At 39.2% G+C, this 19,798-nt stretch overlaps 1 protein-coding gene across 9 annotated transcripts in view; it reads right to left on the reverse strand.

Annotated features, from left to right (window-relative positions):
- LOC105496910 (scaffold protein involved in DNA repair) overlaps window positions 1–19,798 on the reverse strand; it is a 477,476-nt gene that overhangs the window by 195,023 nt on the left and 262,655 nt on the right. The gene's annotated exons all lie outside the window — the stretch shown is intronic.

Raw genomic sequence — 19,798 nt, forward strand, 5'->3', positions numbered from 1 at the left:
TCTCCTCGGATTTGCCTCTGGTTACATTCACTACAACCCTCATCCAGGTACCCATAAAATAACAAATGGTTGGCAACCACCCACCCAGCCCAGAATTTTCTCTTTCACAATCTTAGTCATTAGAAAATGAAAGTTAATCCCTCGTGTACATGGGGATATCAGATAGAGATTAAAAAAAAGAAAAAAGAAAATGACAGTTAAGATGACATTGCTTACAGAAAATTTCTCCCTTAATTAAGAAAACTTTGCTGCAGTTTCTTCTTGAGACTTTGTAGACCTTCATTTGATCAGGAGAGAGAGCAAGTGCATGTGTGTAACTGATTTGACTGGGGTTTCCAGAATGTGCCTGGGGGACAAAATATTTTATTGTCGTTTTGCAATTATGTATTTTTTTGAATGCCTTTCTTGGTAAAATAAGTTTTCAAAAAATATTTTTTGAAAATATCCCTGTAGTAACAAGGATACTTTTAAAACAAAATTCAAAAGTAAATTAAAATAACCACTTTTATTTTCCTTTTCACTTACTTGAATACAAAAAGTTAGCAAATAGTTTTTGGATGACATCAATATTTATTTTCCCCTATGCTTCAGGCCGGCCTACCCACTCTCCATCAAAGGAGAAATCGAGAGAACAGTTTTATTGCTTGTTTCATTAGAAGTTTTGGTCCTAAGTTAGCCTTATAACCTTCTCATGATATTATTCAAGAAAGTGTTTAGAATTCAAATTCAAATTCAGCACAGTCCCTCAAACTGTAAACTACACAAGTTCCAAGGGTTTATTTACCTCCTATCAAGCATAATGTGGGGGAATAACACAGTCAACTTGGAACAATAAATTCAGCACAACTGTGCTTCCGTTTTCCTCTTATTTGTTCTCTCTCAGGGCCACAGTATATTTTTACTTCTTTCTTTAAAAGTTGGGTTAGGATAAGAAGGAAGCTGGTCCAATCCCTAATCCATGAACTAGAAAGGCCAGGTCAGCTTCCCACCTTGGAAGGAGAGGAACCCAGCTGCTAGCAGACAGTCCTAAGACTGCAGGTCCCACAATAAGCACTCAAACCACCATCTGATAGCGTCCCTTGGGAAAAGGGGATTTTTTTTAGGAAAAAAGTGAAGGGCCTTAAGATTGTCAGGTATGCACCAAACCCCACTTCCCAAGACTGAATACAGTCCCCTGTTGGACACAAGTCTTGATTTATAAAGCATTTATATAAGTGGATTAGAAAAACGTCAAGTGGGCAAAGGACATGGCCAGAAAAACCACAAAAAAGGACATATGAAATGCTTGAAAAAGTGTTCAATCTCTTTAATTTAAAAAATGCAAATTAAAATGAGATGCCATTTATCTTTTAAAGTGAAATATAGTAATCAATAGCACTGAAAAGTCTCAGCACTGCCCTGAGCCCCAGGTAGGATGGGCCCCATGTGGTCCTTGTCTGGCTAAGAGAGGTGGCCTCACTCTGGGCACTGCATACCCACTATCTCTTCTTTGCCTTTTAATAATGTAAGAAAGTACTTACGTATGATGGTGTGCTGGTAAGGAAAAAAATTACCAGTATATAAAATCTTAATATATTTTTAAAAAGGTTAATCTCTGCTAGTGCAGTAATGGATAGTTTCTAGTCTCTTTATCTATTACATCTCTCAGCATTTTTTTTTTCAAATATCTCACAATAGGCCGGGTGTGGTGGCTCACGTCTGTAATCCTAGCCCTTTGGGAGGCTGAAGCAGGTAGATCACCTGAGGTCAGGAGTTCGAGAGCAGCCTGGCCAACCTGGTGAAACCCTGTCTCTACTAAAAATACAAAAATTAGCTGGGCGTGGTGGCGGGTGCCTGTAATCCCAGCTACTTGGGAGGCTGGGGCAGGAAAATCACTTGGACCTGGGAGGCAGAGGTTGCAGTAAGCCAAGATCGTGCCACTGAACTGCAGCCTGGGTGACAGAATGAGACTCCGTCTTAAAAAAAAAAAAGAAAAGAAGAAGAAAACCAAACCAAACCAAACCAAATATCCCACAATAATCATTTCTTGCCCTTATTATTGGAAAAAAATAAATCTATTCATAAAGAGAAAAAATATGATTCAATTTATATAAATTTCCTTTTGAAGGCTTTGGTTTACTCTCTATTTTATAAAGCAAGACAGACAGCTATATCAAATTTATAGAGGCAAAAACTGAAAACTCAAATATTAAATATAATTACTAGGACCAGAATAAAGAAGCTCAAAACTGAGACAGAAAAACAGCAGTCTTTGACAATGAACATTAACTTACTTAGTTCTTTTTTTTTTGAGGCAGAGTCTCACTCTGTTGTCTAGGCTGGAGTGCAGTGGCGTGATGTCATCTCACTGCAACCTCCACCTTCCAGGTTCAAGCAATTCTCTCGCCTCAGCCTCCCTAGCAGCTGGGACTACAGGCACCTACCACCACACCCTAGCTAATTTTTGTATTTTTAGTGGAGACGGGGTTTCACCATGTTGGCCAGGCCAGTCTTGAACTCCTGACCTCAGCTGACCTATTGCCTTGGTCTTCCGAAGTGCTGGGATTATAGGCGTGAGCCACCATGCCCAGCCTTAATTTACTTTCATAGTATTTTCTCCTTCCAAAGTTAATCTTCTCAGCAACCTCTGGGAACTCCTGTTTTTTCTTTATTCTTTTTTTTTTTTTTTTTGAGACAGAGTCTAGCTCTTTTGCCTAGGCTGGAATACAGTGGCACGATCCCAGCTCACTGCAACCTCTGCCTCCCAGGTTCAAGCAATTCTCCTTTCTTAGCCTCCTGGGTAGTTGGGATTATAGGCGCAAGCCACCACGCCTAATTTCTGTATTTTTAGTAGAGATGGGGTTTCACCATGTTTCCAGGTTGGTCTCAAACTCCTGACCTCAAATGATCTGCCTGCCTCAGCCTCCCAAAGTGCTGGGATTATAGGTGTGAGCCACCATGTCCGGCCCTGTTTTTTCATTCTTTAAAAAATACACTAATTTTTAGAGTAGCTTTAGGTTTATGAAGAAATTAAGCAGAAATACTGAGAGTTCCCACATACCCTCTCACCTATCTCAGTTTCCCTATTAACATCTTGCATTAATGTGATATATTTATTACAGCTGGTCAGCCAATATTGACACATTATTGAGTAAAGTTCATAGTTTACATTGGGTTCACTCTTTCTGTTCTACAGGTCTATGGGTTTTGGCAAATGTATAATGGTACATGCCCACCATTACAGTATCATACAGAAGTTTCATTGCTCTAAACATACCCTGTCCACCACCTATTCATCTCTCCCTCCCTCTAAACCCCACGGATCTTTTTAATATTTCCATAGTTTTGCCTTTTCCAGAATGTCATACAGTTAGAATTATACCGCATGCAGCCTTTTTAGATTGGTTCCTTTCACTTAGCAATACACATTTAAGGTTCCTCTATATTTTCTCATGGCTTGACAGCTCATTTCATTTTGTCACTGAGTAATATTCTATTGTGTGGATGAATAAGCACCAGTATGTTTATCTATTCACCTACTGGAGACATCTCAGTTACTTCCAAGTTTTGGGAAATTATGAATAAAGCTGCTATAAGCATTTATGTGCAGGTTTGTATAGATATGTTTTCAACAATTATTCGGATAAATATCAAAAAGTGCAATTGCTGGATCATACGGTAATATGTGTATTTTTGTAAGAAAGTGCTGAACTGCCTTCCAAAGTGGCTGTTCCAATTTGCATTTCCATCAGCAATGAATGATAGTTCTGTTGCTCCATATCCTTCCCTACATTTGGTATTGTGTGTTTTGGCTGTTAGCCATTCTAATACATGTCTAGTGGTATCTCATTGCTGTTTCAATTTGCAATTCCTAATGACATATGATGTTAAGCATCTTTTAATGTGATTATCTGCCATCTGTACATCTCCTTACTGAGTTGTCTGTTCAGAGCTTTTATTAATTTTTTAATTGGGTTGTCTGTTTTCTTACTGAGTTTTAAAAGTTCTTAGTATATTCTGAGTACAAGTTCTTTACAAGATATGTGTTTGTAAAGACTTTCTCCCAGTCCGTGGCTTGTCTGCATTGTCTTAACAGTATCTTTTACAGAGCAGAATTTAAAAATTTTAACAAAGTTCATCTTGTAAACTTTTTCTCTAACAGATAGTGCCTTTGGTCATTGCCAAACTTAAAGTCATCTAGATTCTCTTCTATCTTATATTCTAGTTTTATAGTTTCACATTTTACATTTAGGTCTACGTTTCATTTTGAGTTGCTTTTTGGTGTAAGACCTGTGTCTAAATTCATTCTTTTTCATGTAGATGATCAGGTGTTCCACCACAGTTTCTTGAAAAGATTATTTTTCCATTAAATTTCCTTTGCTTCTTTGTCAAAGATCAATTAACTATATTTACGTCAATTTCTTGTTCTATATTCTGTTCCATTGACCTATTTGGCTATTGTTTTGCCTGTATCACTGCCTTGCTTACAATAATTCTTGAAGTTGGATAATGTCAGTTCTCCTTGTTCTCTTTCAGTATTGAGTCGGCTATTATAGGTATTTTGCATTTCAACAGAAACTTTAGAATCAGTTTGTTGATAACCATGAAATAACTTAAAGGCATTTTGATTGGAATTACACCAAATCTACAGATCAAGTTGGGAAGAACTGATATCTTAATAACATTGAGTCTTCTTATCTATGAACATGGAATATACTGTTTAGCTCTTCTTTGATTTCTTCATCAGAATTTTGTACATTTCTTCAGGTAGATGTTTTATATGTACATATATTTAGATTTATACCTGTTTGATTTTTTGATGCAAATGTAAATGGCATTGTTTTTATTCTCCAATTGTTCATTGCTAGTATATAAGTAACTATTACATGTTAACATATTCTGCAGCCTTGCTATAATCACTTCCTAGGTCAGAAATTTTTTTGGTGATTCTCTGGGATATCTACATACATAATCATAATCATGTTATCTGCAAATAAGGACAGCTTTATTTCATCCCTCACAATCTGTGAGTGGTGAAAAGGGCATTCTTCCTTGTCTTGCTCCTGTTCTTAGTGGGAAAACATCTAGTTTCTCACCATTAAGTATGATGTCAGCTGCAGGTTTCTTAGAAGAGGTTCTTTAACAAATTGAGGATGTGTCTTCTATTGCTAGTTTGCTGACCTTTTTTTTAAACATCAAAAATGGGTATTGGATTTTGTCGAATCCTTTTCTTCCATCTATTCATAAGATATGATTTTTCTTCTTTAGCCTGTTGGTGTGATGTATTACATTAATTGTTTTTTGAATGGTAAACTTGGTCAAGGTAGATAATTCTTTTTATATGTGTTAGATTTGATTTGTCAATATGTTGTTAAATATTTATGTATCTACATTCATGAGAGACACTGGTCCTTAGTTTTCCTTCCTTATAATGTCTTTGCCTGATTTTTAATACTAGCCTCACAGAATTAGTTATTTGTTATCTGCAAATAAGGACAGCTTTATTTCATCCCTCACAATCTGTGAGTGGTGAAAAGGGCATCCCTCCTTGTCTTGCTCCTGCACTTAGTGCTTAAGTGTTTCCTTAAGTTTCTATTTTCTGGGAAGGATTATAGAGTATTCCTTCTGCTTCTATTTTCTGGATGAGACTGTAAAAAATAGGTATAATTTCTGCCCTAAATGTTTGGTAAAATTTACTAGTGAACCCATTTGAGTCTGGTGCTTTCTGTGTGGAAAGGTTATTATTGATTTTCTTTAATAAATGCAGGTCTATTCAGATTATCTGCTTCTCCTTGTACGAGTTTTGGTAGAGTGTGTCTTTCACGTAATCGGTCTATTTCCACTAGGTTAATGAATTTGTGGGCAGTTTTCCAAAATATTATTTTATTATCCTTTTAGTATCTATGGGATCAGTAGTAATGGTCACTCTTTCATTTCTGATATTAGTAATTTCTGTCTTTTTTTCTTTTCTCTTAATCTGGCTCCACATTTATCAATTTTATTAATCTTTCAAAGAACCAGCTTTTTTTTTTTTTTCCTGTTGATTTTCTCTAATTTCCTGTTTTCAATTTCATTTTAGGTTTGGGAGTACATGTGAAGGTTTGTTACAGAGGTAACATGTGTCATGGGGGTTTGTTGTATGTATTATTTCACCACGCAGGTATTAGGCCCAGTACCCAACAGTTATCTTTTCTGCTCTTCTCCCTCCTCCAACCCTCCCACTTCAAGTAGACCCCAGTGTCTGCTGTTTCCTTCTTTGTGTTCTTAAGTTCTTATCATTTAGCTCCCACTTATAAGTGAGAACATGTGGTATTTGGTTTTCTGTTCCTGTGTTACTTCACTAAGGATAAGAGCCTCCAGCTCCATCCAAGTTCCTGCAAAAGACATGATCTTGTTCATTTTTATGGCTGCATAGTATTCCATGGTGTATATATACATTTTCTTTGTCCAGTCTACTGTTGATGGGCATTGAGGTTGATTCCATGTCTTTGCTATTGTGAACAGTGCTGCAATAAACATTCACATGGATGTGTCTTTATGGTATAATGATTTATATTCCTCTGGGTATATACACACTGTATTAGTCTGTTACCATGTTGCTATGAACAAACACCAAACACTGGGAAATTTATGAAGAAAAGAGGTTTAATCGACTCACAGTTCTGCATGGCTGGGATGGCCTCAGGAAACTTACAATCATGGTGGAAGGCATCTCTTCACAGGGCAGCAGGAGAGAGAATGAGTGCCAGCGGGGAAATACCAGTCACTTACAAAACCATCAGATCTCATTAGAACTCACTCACTATCACTAGAACAGCATAGGAAAAATGGCCCCCATGATTCAATTACCTCCACCTGCTCCCACGCTTGGATGGCCTCAGGAAACTTACAATCATGGTGGGAGGCACCTCTTCACAGGGTAACAGGAGAGAGAATGAGTGCCAGGAGGGGAAATACCAGTCACTTACAAAACCATCAGATCTCATGAGAACTCACTCACTATCACTAGAACAGCCCAGGAAAAATGGCCCCCACGACTCAATTACCTCCACCTAGTCCCGCCCTTGACACGCGGGGATTATTGCAATTCAAGGTGAGATTTGGGTGGGGACACAGAGCCAAACCGTTATGACTCAGTAATGGGATCGCTGGATCAAATGGTAGTTCTGCTTTTAGCTCTGAGGAATCACCATACTGCTTTCCACAATGGTTGAACTAATTTACACTCCTATCAACTGTGTATTAGGGTTCCCTTTTCTCTGCAGCCTCGCCAGCATCTGTTATTTTCTGACGTTTTAATAGCTATTCTGACTGGTGTGAGATGGTATGTAACTGTGGTTTTGATTTACATTTCTCTAATAGTCAGTGATGTTGAGGGTTTTTTTTCCCCACATGCTTGTTGGCCACATGTATGTCTTGTTTTGAGAAGTGTCTATTCATGTCCTTTACCCACTTTTTAATGGGGTTTTCTCTTGTAAATTTAAGTTCCTTATAGATGCTGGATATTAGACCTTTGTCAGATGCATAGTTTGCAAATATTTTCTCCCACCCTGTAGGTTGTTTACTCCTTTGAGTTTCTTTCGCTGTGCAGAAGCTCTTTAGTTTAGTTAGATCCCACTTGTCAGTTTTTGCTTTTGTTGTGACTGCTTTTGGTATATTTCTCATGAAATCTTTGCCCATTCCTATGTCAAGGATGGTACTACCTAAGTTGTCTTCCAGGGTTTTTACAGTTTGGGATTTTACGTTTAATTCTTTAATCTACTTTGAGTTGAGAATTTTTATTATCTTATTTATTATTGGTAAAAATTATTTTGTTCTATTTAGATTTAATTCACTCTTCTTTTTCTGGTTTCCTAAAGTGGAAGTTTAGATTTACTGATTTAAATATTTTTTCTTTTCTATTGTGTACATTCAATGCTATAAATTTTCTTTACACTGCTTTCACTGAAACTTACAAATTTGATTATGTTGCATTTTCATTTTCACTTTGTTAAAATAGTTTAAAGTTCTCTTGAGATTTCTTGATGTGTGCTAGAAGTGTACTGTTTAACTTCCAAGTATTTTGTTACTGAGTTCCAATTTAATTCCATTATGGTCTGAAACATATTCTGTATGATCTTATCATTTAAATTTGTTAAGGTGTGTTCTATGGTCCAGAATTTGGTCTGCCTTGGTGAATGTTTTGCATGAGCTTGAGAAGAATGTATATTCTGCTGCTGTTGAATCAAGTATTCTATAAATGTAAATTAGATTCTGTTGATTGTGCTGTTCAGTTCAACAACGACTTTATTGAGTTCTGCCTGCTGGATCTATCAATTACTTACAAAAGAGTGCTGAAGTCTCCAGCTGTAATAGTGGTTTTGTATATTTTTCTTTGCTGTTCTATCAGTTTTTTTGCCTCATGTGTTTTAAATCTGTTGTCACATAAATACACATTAAGGGCTGTTACATCATCTTGGAGAACTGACCTCTTTTTCATTATGTAATGCTCCCTCTTTATCTTTGATAATTTTTCTTGCTCTAAAGTTGGCTTTGTTTGAAATTAATATAGGTACTCCAGCTTTCTTTTGATCAATGTTAGCATCCCTATCTGTGTTTTTATATTTAAAATGAGGTTCTTATAGGCATCTTGTAGTTGAGTTTTATTTTTGTTTAAATCCACTCTGGGCCAGGCATGGTAGCTTATGCCTCTAATCCCAGCACTTTGGGAGGCCAAGGCAGGTGGATCACCTGAGGTCAGGAGTTCAAAACCAGCCTGATCAACATGGAGAAACCCTCTCTCTATTAAAAATATATAATTAGCCAGGCATGGTGGTACATGCCTGTAACCTCAGCTACTTGGGAGGCTGAGGCAGAAGAATCGTTTGAACCTGGGAGACGGAGGTTGCAGTGAGCCGACCCATTGCATTCTAGCCTGGGAAACAAAATAACCAAACTCTGCCTCAAAAAAAAAAAAAAAAAAAAAATTCCACTCTGACAATCTTTGTCTTTTAATTAGAGTTCAGATCACTGATCTTTAAAGCAATTATTGATATAGCAGGACTAATATCTATTTGTTACTGTCGTCTATTATTTGCCCTTGTTCTTTCTGTTATTGTATTCCACTTTTTCTCCCTATAGTTTTAATTGGCCATTTTATATGATTCCATTTTTTTCTTCTCTTAATGTAATAATTTTAGTTGTATGCCACATAATGGTGGTTCAGTCAATGGCAGACTACATATATGACAGTGGTCCCTTAAGATTATCACGGTGCTGAAAGATTCTTACCGCCTAGTGATGTTGTCCTGAGAAACTGACTAATAAGGCTTTCTTGGAACTGGAACAGGAATGCATACATCAAGAAGAGGTAAGAGAAAAGGAAACTGCAGGAGAAGAAACAGAAGTAGAATCTTGGAACTGGAACAGGAATGCATACATCAAGAAGAGGTAAGAGAAAAGGAAACTGCAGGAGAAGAAACAGAAGTAGAATCCCCAAGAAAATTCCCAGTGAAGGGTTTAGCAGAAGCTTTTACAGACCTCAATACGCTCCTTAAAAAGTCTTCTGAAAACATAAACCCCAGTACTAAAAGATTTTCATTAATGTTGAGGAATGTTCACGGTGTGTTCTCTGCTTATAAGCAAATCTATGATGATAAAGCAACAAACCAACTGATCCATCATGGATATATTTCTAAAAGGAATGACATCTCCTGAAGAGGAGCCTCAGGCAGGTCCTTCAGGAAGTTTTCCTGAAGAAAAGAATTGTCATAGGAAATGACAGCTCCATTCACATTATTGCCCATGAAGGCCAGCCAGTGGGGCAAGTTGTAGAGGCAGAAGACAGTGTGACATTGATGATCCTGACCCCGTGTAGGCCTAGGTTAATGTTTGTGTATCTCGGTTTTTAGCAAAAAAGCTTTACAAGTTTTTTAAAAAGGTTGGGCACAGTAATTCATGCCTGCAATCCCTTTGGGAGGCCAAGGTGGGAAGAACACCTGTGCCAGGAATTTGGGACCAACCTGGGCAACACAGCAAAGAACATTTTTAAAAAGTAGCTGGGCGAGGTGGCACATGCCTGGAGTCCTAACTACTTGGAATGCTTAAGTGAGAGGGTCACTTGTGCCCAGGAGTTTGAGGCTGCAGTAAGCCATGACTGCGCCACTGCACTTCAGTCCGGGGGACGCACGACCTTGCCTCTTAAAAAAAAAAGTTATAAAAAATTTTGTCTTAATAGAAAAAATTTTTAAAATAAGGATATAAAAATATTTTTGAAATAATTTTGTACAACTGTACTATGTGTGTTATAAGCCAAGTATTACTACAAAAAGATAAAAAAGAAAAATTAAGTTTATGAAGTAAAAAAGTTACAGTAAGCTAAGGTTAATTTATTATTAAAGAAATGCTTTTTTATAAATTTAGTGTAGCCTAAGTGTTCAGCGTTTATATAAAGTCTACAGTAGTGCACAGTAATGTTCTATACCTTCACATTCCCTCACCACTCACTGACGGCCCCCGACCCCAGAACAACTTCCAGTCCTGCAAGTTCCATTCCAGGTAAGTGCCCTATAGAGAGGCACCATTGTTAACCTTTATACCATAGTTTTACTGTACTTTTTCTATGTTTAGATATGTTTATTTTTTTTCTGACACCATGGTTCTAAAGGTGTTTTGTTTTGTATTTGACACACAGTCTCGCTGTGTCACCCAGGCTGGAGTGCAGAGGCCCGATCTCAGCTCACTGCAACCTCCACCTCCCAGGTTCAAGTGATTCTTGTGCCTCAGCCTCCTGAGTAGCTGGGAGTACAGGCGAGTGTCACCACACCCAGCTGGAGTTTCACCATTTTGGCCAGGCTGGTCTCGAACTCCTGGCCTCAAGTGATCTGCCTGTCTCAGCCTCCCAAAGTGCTGGGATTAACAGACATGAGCCACTGCATTTAGATATGTTTAGATACACAAATATTTATCATTTTGTTACAGTGTTCTATGGTGTTCAGTATAGTTACATGCCGTACAGGTATGTAGCCTAGGATCAGTAGTCTATACCATACAGCCTCAATGTGTAGTAGGTTATATCACCTAGGTTTGTGTAAGTGCCCTTATGATGTCTGCATAATGATGAAATCACCTAATAATGCATTTCTCAGAACATATCCCCATCATTAAGTGATATATGATTGTACTTCCTTTTTTACTTTTTTATGTGGTTCCTCTTGAGTTTGATATGCATTTAAAAGTAATTCAAGTCCACTTTTAAATAACACTATGCCACTTCCCGGGTAGCACAAGTACTTTACAATAACAAAATATTTCTAATTCCTCCTTGTATCTCTTATAATATTGCTGTCATTCATTTCATTTATACATGAACTATGACCACTGAATGCATTTTAGCTTTATTTTAAACTAACTTATCTGTTAGATCAACTGAGGTTTTATTTTACCTACATTTATTCCTTCACTTATAATCCTCCTTTCTTTATATAGATCTCCATTTCTGACCTATATTATTTTCCTTCCTTTTAAATAATTTCTTTTAACATTTCTTGCAAGGTAGCCTTAGTATTGACAAATTGTCTCAGTTTTTGTCTGGGCTAGTGTTTTATTTTTCTGTCCTTTGAAGGATATTTTTGTTAGATATAGGATTCTAAGTTGGTGAGTTTTCTACTTCAATACTTTACTTTTATTTTTTATTTTATTTATTTATTTTTTGAGATGGAGTCTCGTTCTGTTGCCCAGGCGTGCAGCAGTGCGATCTCGGCTCATAGCAACCTCCACCTCCTGGGCTCAAGTGATTCTCCTGCCTCAGTCTCCCGAGTAGCTGGGATTACAGGCGTGTGCTACCATGCCCGGCGAACTTTTTGTATTTTTAGTAGAGATAGGGTTTCATCATATTAGCCAGGATGGTCTTGATCTCCTGACCTCGTGATCCTCCTGCCTCAGCCTCCCAAAGTGTTAAGATTATAGGCCTGAGCCACTAGGCCCAGCCTCCTTTAATACTTTAAATATTGTGCTACATCTTTTAGTGTGCAAGATTTCTGAAGGGAAGTCTGACGTAATTCTTATCCTTCTTCCGCTATAGGTGGTATGTTTCTGCCAGCTCCCCCTCTGGTGTTTTTTATTCGTCTATAATTTTCTGCAGTTTAAGTATGACATGCCTAAGTATAGATTTTGTTTTAGATATTGTTTTATTTATCCTGTTGCTGTTTAAGCTTCCTGAATCTATGGTTTGGAACATATCATTAATCTGGAAAAATTCTTTTTTTGACTTCCTGTCTTTCCTCTCCTCTGGTACTCCCATTACATGTATGCTATACCTTTTGCAAATGTCCCACAGTTCTTGAATATTATGTTCTGTTTTTTTCTTTTACTCTTTTTTCTTTTTGTATTTTAGTTTTGGAAGTTTTGGTTGACATTTCTTCAAGCTCACGAATTCTTTCAGTGGCCATGTCCAAGTCTACTGATGAGTCCATTGAAGGCATTCTTCACTTCCATTATGGTGCCTTTGGTTTCTAGGATTTCCTTTCGATCTTTCCTAGGGTTTCCATCTCTCTCCTTTACCCACCTTTTCTTGCCTGTTTGTCCAATCTTCCCTTTAAAGCCCCCAGCATATTAATCTTAGGAATTAAAAAAATTCTTAGTCTGATTAATTCTAACATCTCTGCAAAATCTGAGTCTGGTTCTAATGCTTGTTCTGTTTCTTCAAACTGTGATTTATTTGTCTTTTAGAATACCTAGTAATTTTTTGTTGTTGAAAGCCAGACATGACATATTATGTGAGACAGACTGCAGTATAAAGATCTTTAGTATAAGGTTTTAAAATTTCACTTTTTAAAAAACTTTTATTCCTTTTTCATTTTACATGAGATATGTATTTAAACAAGCAGATGCTGGACTTGAAGGGGAAAGTATCAAGGATTCCTTTACTCACTTTTTTTTTGTAAAGACAGTTTGGCCCCATGTGAACAGCTATATAGAAAAAAGTGATGAAACTGTTCTTGGTTTTACAACGATTTATTTTTAAAAATTACAATTATCCAGTGGAACAACATATGTGAGGTTTGTTATTATCATGTTGTTTCTGTTGTTGAAACAGGCAGAGTCCTGGAACAGAAAGATCAGAGCTGGACGAGCAAGCCACTAATGGAGAGTCTTTCCACAGAACCAGTATTTTCCCCATCCACTTCTCCATGAGATGTCAATCAAGACACACCATCTCAAAGTAGATAGTTTTTAAAAAAAGATACACCACTGGTAAAAGTAATTTAGGAAAGCCAGAAAACAATGACAGCAATATGCTTGTGTGCCTTCACCATTTCACGTCCAATAAAAGAATAGTAGCTCTCTGTCCAAAGATGGAAATAGAAAAATAAAACAGTAGCCCACAGGCAACATCTGGTGAACCTAACCAAGACTGGCACCAGTGGGGGCCATCTGGCGAACTATACTGATCCTATGCTGATAGCCAAGACAACACCTACAGAGGCTACATCTGGTTGACCTGGCGACTTTAATGATGGGCTGTCTTTTATTGTTTGCTATAGGGCTTTCCAAAGCTAAAATTTTCTCTGGTGTCCATGTTTTTGTCTCTCCTGTTATCTTTGGGTTTCTCTACAGCCTTCTTTTTAAATAAGGTCTGAGGTGCTCAGTTCTTTCCGTTTTGTTCCTCTGTTACTACACAGGAGCCTTGCTGATGTGGTGGTATGGTATCAGGGTATGGGAGGTGTTCTATAGTCCTATGACGAGGTCTAGCTCTTTAGTAAGCCCACTGTGCCTCTGGGCTGTGATCTTGACAGGTGCTTCAGAGCTTTTTTCTCCCCAGAGAAACAGGAAGGCGGGAGGAAATCTGGAGTTGGTGTTGGTGTTTTTGCTTCCCCCCAAGTTAACTGGGCTCTGATAAAACCCCAATTGGTTAGACTCTGGTAAAATAGTTTATCTTGAGGGCTGAATGCTCCATTTACTGTTAAATGGCTACCTTTCCCTTCCCCCGATACAAGCACAATGGGTTGTTCCCTGATCTTCACAGTGAGAAACTAGCAGGGTTCCTAGACATAGAATGTAAAACATAAAACAAAAGTGTGCCCACTCTCCCCAAGACAGGACCCCCTGGAGTGTAACTTGCAAGCTTGTCCACACCAAGCCTCTGGCAATGTGTCAAATAATTGAAGTTTTCTTAGGCTGGTTCTGGGTTCCGCTGGATACTTCTGCTCCAGGTCTTTTGCTCTGGGAAGCTGTGATTCTCTGTTTATTTGCCTGTCGTTTGCTCCAGTTTGGGGGGCAGTTGTTTGTTCTGTGACAATTCTCTGATGAAGCTAAAAAACATTGATTTTTAGTTTGTTCAGCTTTTTCTTATTGTGAAGATAGGAGTGACAACTTCCACCTGCCTTACATGCCAGACTAGAAACCAGAAGTCAGAACCTCCTGCTTTGGACTGCTTCATTTTTATCTATTTAAACACTGTCTTGTTACAGTTCCTGGATGTTCAGTTGCCACATCCCTGCAGCACCCTGCAGTTAGCTCTGGGAATCTCCTCAACGGTTTCATTTCTGTACATTTGGTTCCTCTAAACACCAGGCAGCTGAATGCACATAAAACAGCCAAGAAGAAGCTGGGTTCATTTTTTTCTTTTTGCTCATGGTCTGCCACTACGTGACAGTTACGTGGTTTTTAAGGCTTCTTAGCCAATAAAGAGTAGATTTTGCTCCCTGTGACCAAAATCCATGCCTTAAATTTTCTGATTTCTCCCTTAGCACCTAGCAAAGTAACAGTAAGGTAGCAGGACTCCACTCTTTGTTAATAGTAAACTCAAAATTTATTGATGTTTAATCTGGCTCTAATCCAATGGACCAGACCAGAATTAAATAACCAAGAACGGTGAGAAATGCACATGTTGTGATGTCAGCAAGGTCACTTGCTGACCCCAGGCATCGTTGCAATGTTCCTTATTTCAGTACTGGGTGCACTGCCTCAGTGTGAGGAAGCCGAGCCTGGGAACAGCCCCACAACAGAACATCTTTCCTCTCTGTCCTTTCCACAAATTCAGAGGCTCTAAGTTTAACTCAGGGGAATACAAGATTCCTAAGGACACATAGGCTGATGCCACTATATGCTTCTGGATTCCTTCTGATCCACACTCAAGTTTTGCCAGGTATCTTAATGAGGTAGCTGGAACTACACTGAGAAGACTGCATCACATTTTCTACAACTGCAGGGAAAAGGGGTAAGCCCCCGACACTTCCCACAAATCTAGACAGCATGTACACAACCTGGTGTTCTCTCAGGACAATTCAATAGGCACGGCCAGCTCCAACTAGCCAGCAGTGCTACCACCTTGTGACTTTTTTTTTTTTTTTTGAGGAAGGGTCTCACTCTGTCACCCAGGCTGGAGTGCATTGGCTCCTGGGCTCAAGTGATTATCCTGCCTCAGCCGCCTGAGTAGTTGGGACTAAAGGTGTACGCCACCACACCTGGCTAATTTTTGTATTTCTGGTAGAGACGGGGTTTCACCATGTTGGCCAGGCTGGTGTTGAACTCCTGACCTCAAGTGATCTGCTCACCCTGGCCTCCCAAAGTGCTGGGATTACAGGCATCAGCCACTGCGCCTGGTGGTGACCTCTTTTTATAAGTTCTTTCTTCATACAGAAAACTTTGGAAACAGGGAGAACATAAAATTTTCTAAATTTTCACCTATGTTTGTTAAAGAAAAAGAAAGTAGACTATTCAGTTAGTAATGCCATAGCTAGAACCATAAAAAGAAAGACACTTTTTTTGTTTGTCTGTTTTCCAGGCTGTCTCCTATTCTGGTAAATGGAATATCAGGATTCTCCACAGAATCCTGTGACGACAAGGCAGCAAGCAGCTGCCCTTTGGTACGGCATGTAAATGAACTCAGTCACCTCCTGGGTTTTCCCCTCTTCTTTCCCTGCTCTTTAGGAGGACACAGAATCATAGGGAATAACGAGCTGAAGTTTGCTCTGTACTTTAACAGCAGGCAGGAAGCCAAACTGCAAATACAATGACCAGATTCAGTTTTACAAGCAAACACTGGAACTGAATTCACCCTAGTCCGGGAAGAATGCCTCGGATCAGAACTAGCAGGAAATCCAATTCAAAACAGGGTGTGTCATCCCTAATTCACAGTGTGGCCTTTACACCTTTCATGAAGTCCTTTGGAAATAAAAGCTTCCTTCTGTAAAAGGTTTCCCCTAAAAACTACATTTTACTAAATTGTATCAGAAATATTTTGCAGGAGATGTCTGAATTCCCAACACCAGCACCCTTGGTACAAAATGTTAGTTCCACTATTTCTCCTTTGAATATTGATTATTAAAGTTTTAGAATTTATTAATAATTACTTAATTCTCCCAATTCCCTTCCAACCTCTGAGTGTTCTCTGATATCATGTAGTAGCAACTCCCTTCTTGTTCTCTGGGTCACTTGAATAACTTAATATGAAAATGCTTTGAGACCTTCAGAGAATTAGGCCAGTGGCATATTTTGGCCCAGGCATCCCCAAGATGTGCCAGGAGGTTTACGTGCCTGTCTCTCTGCCTCCAGCTGGCCAGGGTTGTCCCAGGGCTCTGAGGAGGAACACACGCAAATGCTGAGAGTCTGCAGTTCCTCGGAGGTGGTCAGGAGAGGTCAGGACCTGCTGCCCATGGCTGACCCACCAAAATGGTGCTGTGACTATAGGATACCAGAGGGGCTGCAGTTAGGCATGTGAAACAGTGAGCCACATGCCAGATATACACATTTTAATCTGGATATACATGGGAGGAGAGTATATGAGAAATGATGAAGCACAGGCTTCCTAAACTGGTTTAGAAGAGGAGGAGGAGATTTCTCAGCCACACAATGACAGTACTTTTTATGTTAATTCTTAGTTTGCATAATCTAGTTTCAGGTGGAGAGTTGCCTGATTTACCTAATAAAATACAGGATGCCCAGGTAAATGTAAATTGCAGATAAACAAGTAATAATTTTTTTTAGTATACATGTGCCTAGTAGTTTATAAAAAATTCACATTTACCTGGCACCCTTTATTTCATTTGGTAACCCAACTCAGGTGTCAATTCTAAATAATTCATCTCTAAAATAACTTTTAGTGGTATTTTAGAAGCTACCACACCAGGTATCCTTCTGACACTTCAGGACGCTTAATCCGTCATTGTGTTTTTTCATGAGTGTATGGACAAAACTGGCATCTCCTCACCTCATACAGGAAAACAGAGAGGCCTGCAGTTCTGTGGGAAGACTTCAAAACAGCTCTCAAAAACTAAAATTGTATCACCAGAGAAACTGGGTTATGTAATGGTGCATACCACACTTCTGTTTTCCTGAGGAAGTTAGCACTTCTTATTGAGAAGGCTGCGGCCTGATCGTGCTGTTATCACCACTAAAAAACAAAAATCGGTGAGGCCCCCCAGACGCTGCCCAGCACTATGTAACAGAGAAAAGAGGGGCAGGCCTGGGTGCAGGGTGGTCAAATCCGTGATCCAGCCTGACCCCCATCACCAGCCAGCAGGGAGACAGACTCACAATGAAGATAAAACAGAGCTGCTGTACTGGCTGGACTTGAGGTGGTTTATCCAAGTTGGCACTACATCGAAGGACTTCTAAAAAGCTCAAGTGATAGTTACACCTTTGTACTCTCCACATTCAGCAGGCCTTTTCCCTTAAAACATGCATAATCTTCAAACGTCCCTGACCAGGTGGAAATGCAACTTTCTTCCAAGCCACCTTCTCAGTCCACACTAGTCCATACTTGGCTACAGAACTGATGTTTGTGGCCACAATCCTACTAGAAACCACCTTTGGGTAATATCCTTATCTTGTTGATCTGGTTAGGGTCAAGTAAAACGAAATAGGTTTTCAATCAAATACTAAGAAGCTCACAAAATGGAATTTAGGTGAAAACACACCAAAGTAGTATTAAAGTTCAAATTCCAAAAGAAATACTTGCATTAAAAAAGAAAAGTCACACATGGTGGCTCTCTATGCCTGAAGTTCCAACAATTTGAGAGGTGGGAGGATCGCCTGAGCCTGGGAGGTCGAGGCTGTAGTGAGCCGAGATTGTGCCCCTGTACTCCAGCCTGGGGGACAGGGTGAAACCCTGGCTCAAACAAATAAAAATAATAATAATAACAAAAATAAAGAAGAAAGAAGGAAAGAAGGAAAGAAAGAAAGAAAAAGAAAGAAAGAAAGAAGAAAACCACACACACACACACACACACACACACACACACAGATCACTTTAAATCTTTAAACTATTCCTTTTAAAACAATGTGACAGAAACATCATCAGGTTACTAGGGATTTCACAAATGATGCATAATATAGAGCTTTCTCAGAAACAGACTACCACCTAAAGAAAAAATAAAACCCATCAAAAACCAAGAATCCTAGGTAAATAAAATGCTTTTAGCATTAAAAACTAATAATAAAGATAGGTTTAAAAACCATGTTTTTAAAAATTCCAACAAATACTTCTTACTTTTAACTGTCTTTTTTAAGAGAGCAAAGCAATGGAATATTGTGCATCCCACACAGTGACAATGTGTGATTTTGGGTAGGAACACATTTGAACCCTAACCAACCTTGGCAGGAGGAGAGGGTGGGGGAGTCATTCGGCCTGGGGTCATGCCAGTAACCAGGACATAGAGACTTCCTCTTTCCCTAAGAGCTCACAGGCCCTTCCCATTCCCACGCTGGCTCAGATCCTTCAGCAGCCTTTCCTGCTGCTGACAACCAAATGGAGAAAATAAATGAACTTTAAAACAGCTATTTTCTTCACAGATTTAGGGAAAGACACCATGCGAGGGAAAACACATGTGGGTAGATACAAAATACAGTCACATATTTATTGCGGATGCTGCAGAAACCCTGGAGTCAAAGCACATGCTCCACTGGTAAGAGTGGAACACAGCAGGAGAGGCCGACCCCTTCAGTATCACAGTTCTTTTTCTCCTGCTCATTTATATATTTCTTTTCTTCTTTTTTCTTTTTGTTTTGAGATAGACTCTCGTTCTTGTCACCCAAGCTGCCAGGCTGGAGTACAGTGGCACAATCTCAGCTCACTGCAATCTCTGCCTCTCAGGTTCAAGTGATTCTCCTGCCTCAGCCTCCCCAGTAGCTGGGATTACAGGCACCCGTCACCGTGCCTGGCTAATTTTGGTATTTTTAGTAGAGACGGGGTTTCACCATGTTGGCCAGGCTGGTCTCGAACTCCTGACCTCACGTGATCCGCCCGCCTCCGACTCCCCAAGTGCTGGAATTACAGGCATAAGCCATCGTGCCCAGCCTCATTCATATATTTCTAAGAACTAGGAACATACTTCATTAACACAAAATACTCCCCAATCTTGTTGATTAGATTTCAAAACTAACTGGAAGAATTCCAAATGCAAAACAGATCTCTCTTCTAAGCTGTCTTGAGTAGAGGAAAATAAAAAATAAGGAGTGGCTGGGCGCAGTGGCTCACGCCTGTAATCCCAGCACTTTGGGAGGCTGAGGTGGGCGGATCACGAGGTCAGGAGTTTGAGACCAGCTTGGCCAACATAGTGAAACCCTGTCTCTACTAAAAATACAAAAATTAGCTGGGCATGGTGGTGCATGCCTGTAATCCTAGCTACTCCAGAGGCTGAGGCGGGAGAATTGCTTGAATGGGGACCCGGGAGGTGGAGGTTGCAGTGAGCCGAGATGGCGCCACTATACTCCAGCCTGGGCGACAGAGCAAGACTCCGGCTCAAAAAAAAAAAAAAAAAAAAAAGAGAAAAAAAAGAATCACAACAAAACGACTGGGTATTGTTTCTGTTATCTTCCATGTAGGCTCTGTAATTTC

The sequence above is a fragment of the Macaca nemestrina genome, chromosome 8, assembly GCF_043159975.1.
Source record: "Macaca nemestrina isolate mMacNem1 chromosome 8, mMacNem.hap1, whole genome shotgun sequence".
Lineage (NCBI taxonomy): Eukaryota > Metazoa > Chordata > Mammalia > Primates > Cercopithecidae > Macaca > Macaca nemestrina.